The 15,308-nt window shown below is 44.7% G+C and overlaps 1 protein-coding gene across 1 annotated transcript in view; it reads left to right on the top strand.

Moving 5' to 3' along the window:
• SV2C (synaptic vesicle glycoprotein 2C) overlaps positions 1-15,308 on the top strand; it is a 202,996-nt gene that overhangs the window by 115,816 nt on the left and 71,872 nt on the right. The gene's annotated exons all lie outside the window — the stretch shown is intronic.

The following is a 15,308-nucleotide window of genomic DNA, read 5'->3' as shown; positions in this document are numbered from 1 at the left end:
TTAAATTTCAAAAATTCACTTTTGGATCACTTTTTTTTTTCTGCTTTTGGGTTAGAACAGCAAATTTACTATAAAGCCTAGTTTTGTTAGGAAACAACCTTCAGTGAATTTGACTCGTTGCTAAAATTAAAGACAAGACGTAGACTTTAGTATTTGAAGGCACTGTTACATGTTTTACCATACTGAGTTACAAAATTCTTGTTTGTCACACTCTCTTTTAATAAATCTAGAAAATAAAAAATAAATAAATAAATAAATAAATCTAGAAAATGAGGTGCCTGGGTGGCTCAGTTGGTTAAGCATCTGACTCTGGGTTTCAGGTCAGGTCATGACTCAGAGTCCTGAGATCCATCCTCTCCTACCCCTGACCCCCACCCTGTAGTTGGGCTCCCTGCTCAGCAAGGAGTCTGCTTCTTCCTCTCCCTCTACCCTTCCCCCCACTCCTGCACTCTCTCTCTCCCAAATAAATAAATCTATCTTTAAAAAAAAACGTAAAAGTTACTGCAAATCAAAATTGTATATAACAATAACAAGGAAGACATAAGGAATTGGTTACTTGGCCTAAAGGGCCAAGTTTCTTTGCCAAACACTTGAGTGGGACATGCCAAGCTCAAGTGATGGGTTTTCCTTTTTTTAAGATTCTGGTCAGTTCAGGGCCGGAGATACCCTCACACAGGCAGTTACTCAGGCCCGCTGTAAGGCTGGTTTTGGGCCACCATCTGAGGAACTACAGGTGATTCTCCTGCTTTGTCTGGGCCCTAAGGACCTCAGCCACCCTCAGAACTTGCTCCTGCCCCCCTGGGCTGGCTGTTTTGAATGGAAATGCTACTTAGCTTCTCAGGAACTCTGTAAGGAGACAAAAAGGAGAGATGCCGAGCCTGGGCAAAGTCCAGCTGTAGTCCGCGTTGCTCCTGGGACTGCCCTAGTCCAGATGCAACCTTTGTACACAGTAAAATCAGGAGCCTGTCCGGGCGGACGCGGTTGCAGTTGCTGCGGCCGCTGCAGGGCAGCCCGAGTTCCCCCAGGCCAGCCTCCTTGGCTCCTGGGGCTCGCCCTCTCCTTCCTGGTGCCCATCACATGTCAGAATTTCTCCTGCTGGTCTTCCTAAGCTCCTAAGTCGGATTGGCTTCTGCAGTCTGCACATTTCCACCAGGCTGGGTGTGATTGCTTTTGTTTTTGTTTTTGTTTTTCTTCACTAGGTATTTAGTTCCTCAGACTCCTGCTTCACACATCCCTACCCTCAAGCTGTGGCAGGCTCTGGATTTTGCCTCTGGACTTATCAACCGGTGGCTGACCCCCCCCCAAAAAATGAGTGTAATTCCACCTCTAGTTCTCTCAAGCACACATAGGGTATCCTTTTTTACAGCAAAAAAGGCTGCCTCATCCATATGTCACTAGAAAGAGCTGAGGCTGTGAATCATAAACAGTACATAAAAAGTTACCAAAATACCAATAACAGTATAACAGAATAAAGTGTGTCTGAGGCTGATATTAATTTATATGTTAAAGGAACCTTGAGGAATAATGACCTGGTTAAGAAATCAGTAAGGGAATATTAAAACCTTATGCCCATGCCTTATTGAAGGCTTTCCATGGCCAGAAATGTGGCAAAAGCAACAATTATTACAAACAAGCCTGTCTAGATATTAAAATCAATAAGGGGGGATTTTTAAATACCCTTGCCAAGTTCATTGTTATACTCTTGCAACTTGAAGAGTTTTAGTTATTTCAAAATAAAAGAAGTTAGTTTTAAAAATCCTCTCTTGAGGCTTCTAGGGGGTTATCATGTTTTGTATGTTCATGAGGGGGAGGGTGTTTTGAGGGTATTCATTTATAAAAATTCATTAAGCTGGATACTTAAAAATTGTGTATGTCGCTAAACAGAAGTTATACTTTTTAAATAAATAGTTTTTTAAAAAATCTTACCACTTCCCTTACCTCCTGAAAATACACATGCTTGGGGTCTGCCCCAGGTCAATCGAATCTAGTTATTTGGGTTGAGGACTCAGCATGGATTTTTTTTAAAGATTATTTATTTATTTACTTACTTACTTATTTACCTATTCATTCATTCATTCATTCATGAGCAACACAGAGACACAGGCAGAGGGAGAAGCAGGCTCCATGCAGGGAGCCCAATGTGGGACTCGATCCCAGGACTCCAGGATCATGCCCTGAGTGGAAGGCAGACCCTCAACCACTGAGCCACTCAGGCGACCTGCATGTTTTTAAAGCCATTTAAAGCTGGTTCTCTGCAGCAAGGTTTAAGACTCCAGTTTCCTACCTCTCCCAGGGGGGCGATCTGATCTGGGAAGCCCCTGGGACTTCATCGTGTATGTATAAGGAAGGCTGTAACTGGAAGCAAAGAGAAGAGTGAGCCTGGCTGCCATGGTTGACTTATTCAGTGGGGCTTTAGCTTTCCATATTGTTGGTTTCATCCTGGCTAAAGGACTTTCCTACTCATGTGGCTTAGAATCACTTAAAAAGTTATTTGACATCTTGCTATGTCTTCTTCTCAATGCCACATCTTTTTACTTTACTTAAGGTAGACGAGGGCTGTTAAGTCCATCCTTCTTTCCGTGCAGTGAAAAGGTTTCTCTTTTCCTCTGAAATTCTGCATTGTATAAATGATGTCACAGCCCACTGACAACTGAGAGTCATGGGTCCTGGACCCCCATCCTGTTTCATTCAAGAGACCTCTGGGCAGGACAACCAGCACAGTCCATGGAGTTTTCATCCAGCAGGGGAGGAATTGGGGAGCATTATGAAGCAACTCAGAGCCGGGTACTGACCCCTCTCACACCAGTAACAGGATTTGTGCTAGAGGGAAAGAATCCAAAACTGGCATCCACACTGCAAGCAAGTCAAATGGTAAGTGATGCAGAGAAGAGGGTGTTTGTGGCAATGCCTTTCTGCTTCTGTGGCACAGCAGTCAGTGCATGAAGCCTTGCGCCTAGTGCCGAGAGACTTGAATTCTGACTCCAGACAAGCTTCTTACACAAAGGAGATCATGAGGCATCACTAAGGGAGGGAAAGATCTGGAATGATCCTTACAGAATTAGGCAAAGCCAGGAAGGGAGTTTGGATGGCTGCCAGGACTCCTGAGTTAACCTGTGGGCTGTGGCCAGGGTTTGCTGATGGACGGGGATGGCCCAGCCTGCCCAGGCCTCGTTTCTGTGCTGGCCTCGGACCATGATGGCGCTTTACCTTCACAGACCATCACCAGCATCCGAAGGTGCCCAACATCACGCTACGTCGCCCTCTCTGACGAGGCCTTAGGAGGAGGCAGTTTGACTGTCGTCACCTTTCCTGCTGGCCACTGCTGCCACCTGCCCTGGGATCTGGGTGAGGGAGGAGACAGCGGGGAGGAGCGGCTTCCTTCAGCCTCCCTCCTCTCGAGCCCGGTGGCTGGCTGCCCCTAGCACTTCCCCTCAGGGCTGACAGCTGCCCTGGGGTCGCGGCGTCCACTCCCCTAAGCCCTCCAGTGCCATCCTGTCCTTCCAATTCGCACCGCCTCGTCCCAGCCCGTGGGACCCGCTCCCTGGCCTCCATCCCCCCCGCACACTGCCCGAGCGGGGGCACCCCAAAGCCCAGGCCCCCCCGACCCCCTTCAACTTAAAAGCTCACATATTCCCGAAATTCCAACACCCAAGATGTCCTGCTCCCCTCTGTCCCGAGGTGTGCGACGCCGTACACAGGCCGGCCTAGGCCCAGCGGCTGGGGGTCCAAGAAGCAAGCAGAGCCGGTCCCTTCCAAAGCGCTGGGGCCAAGGAGGGGGGCAGTGAGTGCTGCTCTGCAGTCCCCGCCGCCCCAGTCTGGGTGGGAGCTTGGCCTAGTTTTCAGTCGCCTCCCACCCCATTTTCTGACCGGCATCATGGTGGGGCTTAAGTGTGACAGGCGTGTTGGAACACATGTCTGATTAGTGCTCAAAACATGGTAGCTCCACGTGCTGCAGGTTCCTCTGAGTCAGATACCCAGGCCCGTCAGCACAGCCCAGCGAGAGCTCAGAGCAACAGGGAAACAAGGAGAAAGTCAGAAGGTAAACCTCATGAGAGGGTGAAGAGATCAGAGGAGTCAGAAGAAAGAAAAAACAGGAAAAATTTAAGATAATGAGAGAGATTCAAGGAAAAAAATAACACCGTAAAGCCTGGATTACCTGGAACCCAATGAATCCACATCTTCCATTCATATATTTATTGGGTAAATTAAGAGTCGAAGGGCACATACTATACAAAGACCCACCTTAAGGGCTGCGGGGCCACTCTCACCAGGTAGGAAGAACAAGAACCTGACTGCCCCAGCCTGCTGGCAGCACTGCCCGCCAGCCCCGTGGGTCGCAGGGACAGCAGCAGAGCCATTTCTGTCCTGGCAGTAAGGTGTGGCCATCAACACCAGCAGTGAGCAGAGTAGTTACTGGCGTGGGATTAGGTGTAAGACATGCCCTTGTTCCAAGCTGGCCCAGTTATGTGGGCTGTCTGGTCCTCAGTTTCCCTGTCTGTAAAACAGGCATGATACCTCATAGTCCTGCTGCACTGGAGGACTGTGCACAAAAGTGGTTACACAGTGCCTGATATACATGGCCATTAAGTGCAGTCTTTTCTTTCCACAGATGGGGCTGACACTGAGGTAAGGATAGGAAGAAGGAACTAGAATAATAAGACCTTACTCCCCTTTTCCTAACTATCTTCTCCCAGCTGTGTGCTTACCATTCAAAGGTTGTGGGGGTGAATAAGAAGGGGCAGGGTGCAGGAACAGAGCTTGCAAGGCATGCCAAGCATTCTGCGCCCACTCCAGGGTGGCAGGGGAGGGCTACAGTGACCGCTGGGTCCCACTTACCAGCCCAGCCAAGTGGCCTCAAACCCCACCACCCACCTGTGTCATACTTCACCGAATGTCTCAGCACTGAAGACTTTGTGCTCAAGTATCTGAGTAAGACATTGCAAGGGGAATCAACTGGGGACATCAATGTACACCAGTATTATTTCTTAATTTGTCCATGTTAGGATCAATCTGACATTTGATTTCAACAAAATGACTCTTGGGCTCAGATTTCCTTCACTCTTCCCCAAGCATTAATAAGCTACATCAGCCCCCAAAATAATAATGACAAAGTCTTTCTTTATTTAAGGACTTAGGAAATGGATATGAGGCATGCTTCTAGTTTAAGTATGCAGCTATTTTTTTAGTGCATGTGTTTTATTGTTCATCGGTTTTGGAAGCCTCACGTTCTTAGGTGGAGCCACAAGCTCTCCCACCCCCGCCCTCCTGCTGCTCCCTTCATGTTAAGTGCATCACCTGGGGAAACATGTTTGTCAGCTAGGGTGCATGTAGCTCCCCCACCTGCACCCACCTCATCCCCTGCCAGTTCTGCACAGATCTGGGAAGTGCTTTTCAGCATTCTCATTCTGATCTTCAAGGTGTGGAGGTATGCATGATGAACTCAGAGGAGCTACTTCTTCTATTGTGCATGAAGCCAATTACCTTGGTGCTCAGGCCTTCCCACTTCCACTCCAGCTCCTCAGAAAGGGAGGGACATCAGTCACTTGTTGAGAGCTTTCTATGTCCAGACGTTGTGCCGGGCACATTGATCTTACACAGTCTAAAAATAGAGATATGACCGTTAAAAATATGGCAGTTTCCCTGCTCACATTTGTGCATGAAGAATGGCAAGTGTGTATGCTGCTGATGCTGTTGGGTGGCCCTGTAGCACTAGGCTTCTCATCCATCCCCTGGACAGCCAGGTGAAGCCTACACACATCCACTCAGAATAATGCTTTTAAATGCAGAAAATGAAATAAGATTATAAATGAAACCAATTGTTAGCAAAACGTATTAGCATATTAAGTAACTACACCTAGTATCAGAGCTAATAGCAACCTTTATTTTTAAGTAGATATGGACATAGAAGTTGGAAGTCAACACATTCTTTCTCTTGAATCCTAGGAAACCATTGGATATGAGGTTCTCCCAGAATCCCACATTCTATTCCTTACTATCTATTAGCTAAGATTAGGGTTGACTGAGGGAAAAAAAAATTAGGGATATAAGAGAAGAAAAAACTAATTAACAGAGACATGAACAAGGTACTAGCTTGTTTTATATTAAAAGAAGCCTGGATAGGGATCCCTGGGTGGCGCAGCGGTTTGGCGCCTGCCTTTGGCCCAGGGCATGATCCTGGAGACTCAGGATCGAGTCCCACGTCGGGCTCCTGGTGCATGGAGCCTGCTTCTCCTTCTGCCTATGTCTCTGCCTCTCTCTCTCTCTCTCTCTGTGACTATCATAAATAAATAAAAATTTAAAAAAATTTAAAAAAAAGAAGCCTGGATGGGGGCTGTCCAATGCTGGAATGGTACTTCCACCCATCAAAAGCCCAATTCCTTTTATCTCAAAATTCCTTTTATCCACCATTCTTAGCACATTTCAACCAGTAGATCCACGTTCTAGGCAGGACAAAGCAGGAAGGATATATAAGGGTGTACATGCGCTGCTGTTAAAAATCTCCCTGGAAGTCCCACACAAATCCACTTAAATCTCATTAGCCAGAACTTCAGCACATGACCATACCCTAGCTGCATGGGAGTCTTGGAAATTTTGTCTTCTATACCAAGCAGCAAAGAGAACACAGATCAGATAGAGTAGATATTGGGAGACAACTAGCCATCCCTGGGAAAATCTTTTAGAAATGTTCATGTGGTTCATAATCTAAAATTTAGTATGGTCCTAAGCCTGGTATTAGGTTTTGGATGCAAATAATGGAAAGCAATTCTAGCTTACTTAACCAGAACAAGCATTTATTAGAAGACTATTAAGTGGCTCACAGAATGGTCATTTAAGGCTAGAGAACCAGGCTCAGGAAATGGCAGGAGCCAAGGGAATTCTACCTTAGATGGCTGGCATGACCTGTCAACGACCTCAAAATTTCAGCACCCAGACCCCAAAACCCCACATACAGTCTAAGAGAAATTAGCTCAAAGTACACAGCTTCAGTTTCTACTGCACCAAAGAGCTTTGATAGTGGTTTAATTGTTCTTCAAAGATGGTGGGGAGAGTTTTCTATGCAAGATACAATCCTCAGGGATGCCATCTGCTGTTAGAAAGTCATGATTATCAATGTGACATTATAGACCAGGTATCTTAAGGCCTTAATTAGGATAAGGCACTTAGCATACAATAATATGTGCCAGGGAGGAGAATCTGGGTCCATATGAGGGTGAATAGAGTTTGGGCGAGTATAGACTTTACATGTCAGTTACAGAAAATAAGTTTCAACATTCTAGAGAGCCCTAGCCACTATGAATCCTCTGCAGCATTTCAGCAGACCAGACATCCTCATCTCAGATTATAGCTGGCTAGACCCCTGGGTCCTTCCCAAAGCAAATGTGAATCCCAGCCTAATCACCGAATTGGATCTTCCATGAATCCTGGGGAACTTGATCTCCAATAGAGATAAAAGTACCTATTTTACAATAAATAAAACCAGAAAATTAGCTTCACTTACTATAGATAGAGATGCCTACTCCAAGAGCTATTGACATTAAGGCTTGCCTTAAGAACCAGTTGTGAAAACAATTGATAGTATACAAAATTTATTTAACAAATTAATGGCAATACCAAATACTGATTAGAATGCAGAGAAACCACATGTCTCATACATTGCTGGCTGCAAAATACTTCAGCCATTCTGGAAAATAGTTTGGCAATTTCTTAAAAAAAAAAACAAACTTAAATGCACCTAACATATGACCCACAATTGCACTCCTAGACACTTACCATCACCCAGAAAAATGAAAATTTATCTCTACACAAAAATTTACACATAACTGTTCATAACATCTATTTTGCAATAGCTCCAAACCAGAAACAACTAAAATGTCTTAGGATACCACAGAATGCTATTACTCATCAACAAAAGGAATTTGATACAACAGCTTGAATAGGCCTCAAGCACATTTTGCTGAGTGAAAAAGCCAATCTCAAAAGGTATATGTACATCGTATTCTGGAAATGACAAATATCAAACTGGAGAAAAACTTAATGGTTAGCAGAGGTTGGGGGATGAAGAGAAGGGGAGCAAGTGTGACTACAGTGGGCTAGCCCCTGGGAGATCTTTGAGTTGATGGAATGGTGTCTTTTTTTTTTTTTAAGATTTTATTTATTTTTTCATGAGAGACACACAGAGAGGCAGAGACCCAGGCAGAGGGAGAAGCAGACTCCCTGAAGGGAGCCCGATGCGGGACTCGATCCCAGGACCCTGGGGTCACGCCCTGGGCGGAAAGCTGCGCTAAACCGCTGAGCCCCCTGGGCTGCCCTGTTTGTTTAAAGATTTTATTTATTCATGAGAGACACAGAGAGAGAAAGAGAGAGAGAGAGAGGCAGAGACACAGGCAGAGGGAGACACAGGCCCCCTGAAGGGAGCCCGATGCGGGACTCCATCCTAGGACCCGGGGATCACCACCTGAGCTGAAGGCAGATGCTCAACCACTAAGCCAAGGTGCCCCGGAATAGTGTCTGTCTTGATTATGGAGGTGGTTGCATAAATCCGCATGTATGATGAAATGACATAGAACTGTACACACACATGATCACACTGTCAGTTTTCTGCTTTTGATATATAGTTATTTAAGATCTACTCATTTCTAACCATTGAGAAAAACTGGATGAAGAGTACATGGGATCTCTGTGTATTATCTTGCAAGTGTCTGTGACCCTAGTTACTTCAAAATAAAAAGGAAAAAACAAAATTAGTAATGTCTTTTTTGAAAGGCATTTTTATATCTATCAGCTTATTTATTATAATTATGTTAGGAACAAAAGCAGCAGTATTATTCCCATTTTTTTTGAATGGTGAACCTGTTGCATGGAAAGTTTATCATTTCCCAAAGTGACAAAGAAAATAGATTAGAAATTAGAACCAGTCTTCTGATCCTCATTTCTTCAGAATGTCCTCCAGACATAACAAAGCTAAGAAATGCTCTCAAAGAGCAGTCCACAGGGTTGTTTGGGGCCAGAAAGGGAGACCTTGGTGGTCTCTGCAGTGTGCACATACAGCCCGTATGGCAACTACCGGTCCCCTCCCCTCTCTGAATAACGCTGTCACAGCCCTTTGGCAAGCATCACAAGACTTATGCCTCCATCCTTTGCCATAGAGAAAACCACTGAAACCCAGAATTCAGTCACTTAAAAACTACCTTGCTGGGGCATCCGGGTGGCTCCGTGGTTGAGCGTCTGCCTTCAGCTTGGGTCATGATCCCAGGGTCCTGGGATTGAGTCCCGGGTCATGCTCCCCACAGGGAACCTGCTTCTCCCTCTGCCTATGTCTCTGCTTGTCTCTTTGTGTGTCTCATGAATAAATAAATATTATCTTAAAAATAAAATTAAAACTACCTTGCTGAAAATGTCATAAAAGAAGAAGTTTTTACATCACATGCTTTATAGCCCACAACTTCATCAGTCTTTGTTTGGTATTTGGGTTCCTTTCAAAGACTACATTACATCTTCCCTCTCCCCGTCCCCCACAGCACGCGGCTTCACCGGCTGGTCTCCCTCCTCGGGGAACCTAACTGCAATGCCTCCCCACTATCCTTGCTTATGCAGAGAAATTCAGCTCTGCCCAGCTTCTAGCTCTAAACTTACATACCCCACCTGTGTAGGTCTGCTCGGGCTCCATAGCAAAATACCAGCAACTGGGTGGCTTAAACAACAGAAGTATATTTTCTCACAGTTCTCAAGGTTGGGAAGTCTAAGATCAAGGCGGCAGTTGATTTGGTTTCTGATTGAGGGCTGTCTTCCTGGCCATCTTCTTGCTGTGTCATCAACATGGCAAAGAAACAGAGATCTGTTTTTTCTTAAGTTTGATTAGGGCCCCATCTTTATGACCTCAATTACTTCCTAGAAACCTTATCTCCAGATATAGTCACATTGGGTATTAGAAATTTAACATACAAATTTTGGGGAGTTGCAGTTCATTTCATAGCACCACTAACGGTGGTTTTAGCAACGGAGGACCTTTTAGTCATCAGAAGCACACCTTTACCCACCTACGCTTTGAAGGCATTGAAAATTAAGAATTTTTTCTGATCATTTTCTTGTTAGACCCTACTGCAAACTTAACTCTGAAACATTGATCTTTTTTCTCTCTTAAATAAGGTCTTAGGATATATCCTTATGATTCCATAAGAACTGCCTATCTCATTTCTCTAAACATTTGTATATTCTGAATGAGACAAAATGCATGTGTGTGTGTGTGTGTGTGTGTGTGTGTGTTTCCTTGAAAAGAACTGTTCTGAAAATACCCTTGCTGGGCTGAATTCGTCATTAACCTAATTAGATCCTTTATCCAAAGCTTACAATTAGCATCATTACCAAGTCTTGATAACTAATTATAGTACTTCTAAATTAACCTTCACATGGAGGGACATAAAAATTGTAAAATGTTCCTTATTTGAAGATGTGACCACTCCCAGATTTCCACCACTAGTACTGAACTGGCTTAGAGGGCAAGAGATATTCAGTGTTGTGGAGAGATAGAGAAGGCTTCCCTGATATCTTAGGGTATAAGCTAGAGAACCTGGACATCACTTTTCTTCCATATGCATAGTGAGGTCCCCAAAAGGTGTGCTCCCTCCACTTGCCCAGATGGTTAGATGAAAGATTGTAGAGCTGCCCATCTGTTTCTGAACAAGTGCAGTATTCCTTTGTTTATAAGAAGTAAACCAAACTTTAATTTTTACATCAGAGGCATTGATGCCGAATGACCTGGAAGTTCCTATTCTCTAATAGGCTAAATTAGTATCTATATTTTACATAGCTGTGTCTGTCAAAATCGAGTTTGGATTTGCTCTTAACTGCTTTTAGAGGGTCCCAAGGCAATCCCCATGAAAGACCAAGAGTGTGGCATCTTAGCAAATGTGGCCATTCAGCGCAACTGGACCACACAGAGGATACCTATATAATTAATTCCATAAGATGCACAATTGATGCCTCGAATGGAGCCATAGAAAAAAGAATGATTAAATAGGACAGAATTTGAGGTTGACAGCATGGCAGGGGAATCTAATTATGCAAGTAAGTAATTCCTGAAGGGATCCCTCTCAAGTTTGGGAAGCGCTTCTTCTTTAGGAACTGCCGGATCTTTTATGTATGTAACATTAGAACATATCTCCACTTGATGACAAGGAATTATATTGTCCACTGTTCCTCACTCTCATGCTTACCCCTCAGTGAGCTCTTTGGCTGTGCTGCTCATCACACTGTATAACTTATAAGACAAATGGCGGTCATGAAGCTTGAGCAGGATACCTGCAAAGAGGTTGGAAAATAGCCTGAGAACTGTGTGCAGGGAGGTGGCAGGGGCCAGGCTCTAATTTGGCAAAATTAAAGGAGGCAAAATATGGCAAAAGAAAATGTGGGCAGGGCAGAGTGGGCTGGTTACCATAGATGTGAATCAAATGAACTGTCCTATTAATAAGAAGATGCTCTTGCTGGTTGTGTGATTCAGTTATGAAGAGATGAGCTGTCTCGGCCATTTGTACATTCCTTTACCTAGTCTTTTCAACAACTGGAAGCATATCTTAATGAGGTGACAGGCAAGGGTTGGGAAATTGATTGAAGGTCATGGAACCAATATATTTTTTCTTAAGTCTAAATTATCCCACAAAGAAGTGGATCCTAGAAGTGGATCCTCAGTACTGCTAAATTAACAGATCGAGCCTTCATTTAAATTACTTCATGAGATGTAACACTGCACTGAGGGAGTAGCAAACATTTAGGGGGCATCTACTCTGTGACTGGCCCTATGTTAGAAGCTAGAGAAGCTTCTAAGCTAAGTGGGAAACTTCTGGTCTTGGATAATAAAGAAGAACCTTGAAATCAAGCTTTGCTTCTCATCTTTCTTATTTCAGTCAATGGGTTCAAAGCACCCCTTTCTCAGATTTTTGGGAGTTCAGCCTGCCTGGGCCACTTTGAATTCCATACGTTCTTTAACATACAGATGGTGTTACAATTTAGTTAGAGGGAACCCATCAGCCTGATGGGTTAGGTGGAAGGCTGGGGAAAACAGGCAAGAAGGGAAGATGGGTTGCGAAAAGTCAGAGTCCTGGTTTCATTTGAATCAACAGTTTAGGACTGAGGTGACCAATTTAAATATCACAGTGCCCAGGCAGGTGATGTGTAAGAATGAAGCGACCAGAAAGGGACCTGAAGCAAATGAAAGAGTCGATGTGGTCGGATAAGGGTTGGCAGCTACTGAGCTGCAACAGAGTTAGCTATGCAACTATTGACATCTGGTGTGGCCAGATTTACTGGAAGAAAGCAGACTCCTGGATAGTTATAGGAAGTCTTTCCAATTTTTAATCTGTCATTTTTTTAAATTTATTTTTATAGAGGTATAATTTACATGCATGGTAGGCAGAATGATGGTCCCCAAAGATGCCCACATCCTAACCCTCAGAACCCATGAATGTAACAGGTTCTATGGCAAAGGCTAATTAAGGTTGCAGATGAAATTAAGGTTGCTAATCAGCCGACCCTCAAATAGGAAGATTATCCTGCATTTTTCCAGTGGGCTCAATCTAATCACAAGGGCCTTTAAAAGCAGAAGATGGAGTGGGGGAAGAGAGAATCAGAGAAATCACAGTGTGGGCAGACTCAGTTTGGTTTACTTGCTTTAAAGATAGAGGAAGGGGGCCATGAGTCAAGGAATGTGGGAAGCTTCAGGAAGCTAGGCAAAGTAAGGAACCATTCCATAAAGAAGGAGTCTCCATTAAGAAGGCAGACCTGCTGAAACCTTGCTTCTCAGGCAGTGAGGTCCATTTCGGACTTCTGACCTGCAGGACTGCAAGATAATACATTCATGTGGCATTTAAGACAATGAGTATGCAGTGATTTGTTACAGAACAATAGGAAATGAATCTAACATACAATAAAATTAATCCACTTTAGGTGATGAGAGTTGACAAAGGTTTACAGTTGTGTAACTACTACCTAAATAGAGATATAGAACACTCCCATCACCAGAAACACTCCTTGTACTCCCTTGCAGTCTAGGTCCTCACACTGTCTCTGGTAAGCAATGATATGCTTTCTGTCTATAAAATTTCTTATGAATGAAATCATACAGCACATAATTTTTGTGTTTGGATTCTGCTTAAGCATATTGCCCTTGAGAGTCTTCCTTGTAGTTGGGTGTTTGGTAGTTCCTTCCTTGTTACTGAATGGTATCCCATGGTATATGGATGGCTCACAGCTGCTTCATCCGTGCCCCAGTTGATGGGCCTTTTGGTTGTTTACAGTTTGGCTATTATGATCAATTATGTACATTTGAGTACAAGTCATTGTGTGAATGAAGTTTTTGTTTCTCTTGGGTGAATATCTGAGGGGAATTGCTGGACTCTTTTGGTAAGCGTATCTTTAAGTTGATGAGAAAATGCCAAGTTGTTTTCCTTTTTTTTTTTTTAAAGATTTTATTTATTTATTCAAAAGAGAGAGAGAGAGAAAGAGAGAGAGAAGCAGGCTCCATGCAGGGAGCCCGATGTGGGACTCGATCCCGGGACCCCAGGATCACACCCTGGACCAAAGGCAGACACTTAACCACTGAGCCACCCAGGTATCCCACCAAGTTGTTTTCCTAACTGGCTTTATCACAATTACCTAGTCTTTTCAAACAGTCTTCAAAACATGGTGTGGACCAATCAACATGCTTTTAGGCCAGATGCTAAATTTGGCACAAAAGGAGCCACTTTTAAGACAAAGGGAGCTAAACTGACCAGGAGGAGAGAAGACCAATAATCAGCATTTGCTGATGGAGAAATGGTGCCTCTCTGGGAGCCAGAGTGGGAGGAAGATCTCCTCTTCAGGAGAAAGGCAGGTGGGACTCCTGGTCATCGAGTACCTACGAGGCAGCTGTGCCTGTTAACCAGAAGAAATGGGGCTGTGCGTTGGGGTGGAGTCCCAGTGACCAGAGAGAGCAGTAGCTTAGTTTTGGTCATGGGTTGGACGTGAGCTAGTGCCCCCAGAAGGGCAGGGCCTCAGCAGTGGTTGCTGAAAGGCAAAGGACCTTCTGATAACCCGGGGGAGGCAACATGACTGATCGATAGGTGTCCTCCTCCTACATGAAAATTGCCCTTGGTAGTTTATGAAGATTTTTCAGAAGCATCATCTCATAACCCAGATGAAAGTCAAGCTATGTGACAGCCTGTCCTGCACAGGAACTGGCCAGGCCCAAGACACCAGGCACGCAATGGGACCAGCTCTTTTCATGACCGTCTTCTCTCTGCTATGTGTGGTTTGTCCTGAGGATGTCGCAGGCCAGTGGTAAAGTTTCCTCCTTGCAGTGGATAGAGGGGAGAGGACCACTGCAGAAGAGAAAGGAAAGACAGTAGAAGACCATTTCCCCCTTTCTGCCCCAGAGGTGGTACCCATGGAACCAAATGGGAGGAACCAGGACCCCGGCCATCACGGGGGCCTCACACACTCTTGATACCCCAGGCACAGCTCTGCTTTATTCTCAGAGCCATAATTTATAGGTTGAAGAAGAAATGATAAGTACCCTAAGCATTTTCTGGACTCTTTGAAGCCAGAGATCAAATCTTAGTCATCTTTATTATCTCCATGGTACCAGAACGCAGTGCCTGACGCAGACTGACTCACAGTGAGTGTTGTGTTGAACCGAATCACCAAATGACCTGGACAGGGATGTCAGACCCCGCCACACATCTGATCCAACATAACTGTTCCCAGTTCTAGTTAGTTTTATTTAAATAAGCTTGTGCTATGAGGTCATTTTTTTCCTTTGTGAATCAGCATTTTTAGGAGTGAGTTCCCATCCTGATTGATGGTTGGGGCTGATGTGGCTTAAAAGGGAGCAATTGGCTGATTTCATTTTGGCTCACTTAGCTGAAGCCTCTGCAGGAGCAATGACTTAGAACAGCAGAGTTGGAAATAGCTCTCCATTGCCTGAGGTCCTGTCATTGCTGAGCCGCTGCTACTCTAATGTAAAGTGGTTCTCAAGCTTCCAGGTTGTTTGTTGGGGGTGGGGGACACCCTACTCTGTCCCTCCTTTTAACTTCTGTTCTGTGACTCCCATTTGGACTCTAAAGCTCTGTCTCAGTGGCCTTTGCCGGCTGCCCGGGGGATCCACAACGTTGCATTTATTTACAGTGTCAGGCATTCATCAGGCACTGCGCCATCAGGGACACTTGCCCTGCTACTAACTGTGCTCCAGTCAAATCAGTCCACTGGGGCACTTCCCAGAGAGAAGCCTGTGCGTGCAGTAATGGTTTGAAGAGCAGGGAGTGCCTGATGGAAGAGCG

Source organism: Vulpes vulpes, chromosome 14, assembly GCF_048418805.1.
Source record: "Vulpes vulpes isolate BD-2025 chromosome 14, VulVul3, whole genome shotgun sequence".
In the NCBI taxonomy this organism is placed as follows: Eukaryota; Metazoa; Chordata; class Mammalia; order Carnivora; family Canidae; genus Vulpes; species Vulpes vulpes.
Note: the sequence above shows the minus strand (reverse complement) of the source record. Positions and strands in the feature narration are given on the sequence as shown.